The following is a 2,114-nucleotide window of genomic DNA, read 5'->3' on the forward strand; positions in this document are numbered from 1 at the left end:
TTAAGACATGTTGACAAGTGGAATCAATGAGCATGGACACTTAAAGTCGTTTTTCTTCGTCTTATTTGTACAGCAGTTACATAAAACACCACCGTTTTGTTTTACTTACGTCAAAGAAGTGTCAACTAGTCACCAGTGGCTGCCATGACGTTCTCATCAAGAGAAGAAATGTTTCGTTACCAAAGTAACCACTGATGCACTGGATGCTCATGCATTGTGTTACGTTACCCTACATTTCAAGTTCGCCTCATTTTCCAAAAAAGAGCGAACTTTAACAAGACTCATTAATTATAATTTGACGCGTAATTTCTTCAGAAACAAGTCACTAACTTGTTTTATGAATTATAGCGCAGTAACTCTTGGTTTCACAGTAACTTGTTCTTTGTAGCAAGGAAGAGTATATGGATGCTGTTCAAATGTCAAGTCGACTCAAATGATTGATGGAATATATATATATATCTTGACAAAGTTCGTTTTACTCACATTGGCTTATCGTATATTATTATTGGTTGAACTGATTGTGATATAGTTAAGAAACACGTAATACCCTTTGTATTGCAAGCAATAAGTCTGGGTTTTTAACACTATGCATGTAGGAATATCAAAATCCGGTAATTTCTTGTAAGTGATATTTTTCATTTTCTTAAAATAACTTCATTATTTTCATTATATGTTTTGTAATTTGTCAGAACTGGAATTACAAACTAATAAATAAAACAACTGTCCGGTGCTTTAATGAAAATGAAGAATAAATTTATTCAAAGTAACAACAGGAAAAGTGCAAGTGGTATCTAGAGGATGTAAAAAATTTGATGCTTTTTATTTTCATCGAAAACCATTTTTATTATATGAACCTGAGTTTATAAGCCCTGATTTCGAATGCTTAAGTCTAATAATTTGTCAAATTGAGTGAATTAACAAAAAATTATAGCTATTAACTGTGAAGCTGTCTTCTAAACTTTTTCGTCATGAAGATTGCTAATATAACAGCTTGAAACGATACTGAACACTTGTTTCTAAGCAGAGCTTTAAGTAAGTGATTTGATTTATTTCGTGACGTCTAAAGAAAATTGATTCCTTTGCAGTTCAGTCCACTGTGCATCAGAATGACAAAAATGTGATTTTGTAATTGCTTAATGGTTATTTTTTTCTTAAATGACTATTGTTGTGTACCCAAGAAAATATCCAAATCATTTTTTTACAGAGTTTCATCCACGATAAGTTCTTCCTCCCCACCCTTCGACTTAATTCTATCTCTCTCTCTCCTCTCCCGCCGAGTTTGAGTGTAACCACGTGCAACGAACTAAGTAACCACATACCATCTGTCAACCAGCCTTTCTCTAGCGGCAATATCAACAAACAGCACGCTCTATACTCCCCTGTGCTGCAGTTTTTGTTTACAGTGAACGAACATATACGTCTTGTTCTCTAAATCAATTTCAGCACACAAAAGCTGGCGGCTTATTTCTGTTGGGAGGGTTCAAACACACGTGACTAAGGAAGATCCCACCCATTCTCATCTTGCGCGATTTTGATACGGTTGAATACTCGAGATGTCCGTTCTATTTCCATAACCTCATCCTCCACCAATAAAATTAACTGAAAGACTATGCACCCTGTCCCTGAGCTTCATTCACTAAGAAGGTGATGATGGTGTCGCAGAAGAGGCTATTTTATGGATAACAGGTGACAAACTACACAAGTTGAGATCATCTTTTTGTTCTGTGATTAGAGTGAGCAGTTTTGATACAAGCTGTAGTTTGTTTAGCACGAAAACAAGCGTCATAAACGGGTTAAAAAACACAGAATTATATTAGTTTTTAGCAAGATACAAGGCAAATCTTTATCTATTACTATAGCTTCAGGTATTCTTAACTACGTGGACTTGAAAGTCCTTCGCTTCGCCTTAATCTGATACAGAATGGTAACGAAGGTGGAAGAAAGTAAATCTGATGTTTTGAGTACCTTCAATCAAAGATTTTATGAGAAACTGCCTAAAAACAATTCGCATTCTTTAGAACGATCAAAACACATTTATTACGAGAGAGAACACTATGGCAAAGAACTGAATTACTCAGAACATTTATTAGAGCTCTCTTCGGCAAAAAAACGTA

This window comes from Limulus polyphemus, unplaced genomic scaffold, assembly GCF_000517525.1.
Source record: "Limulus polyphemus unplaced genomic scaffold, Limulus_polyphemus-2.1.2 Scaffold4432, whole genome shotgun sequence".
NCBI lineage: Eukaryota > Metazoa > Arthropoda > Merostomata > Xiphosura > Limulidae > Limulus > Limulus polyphemus.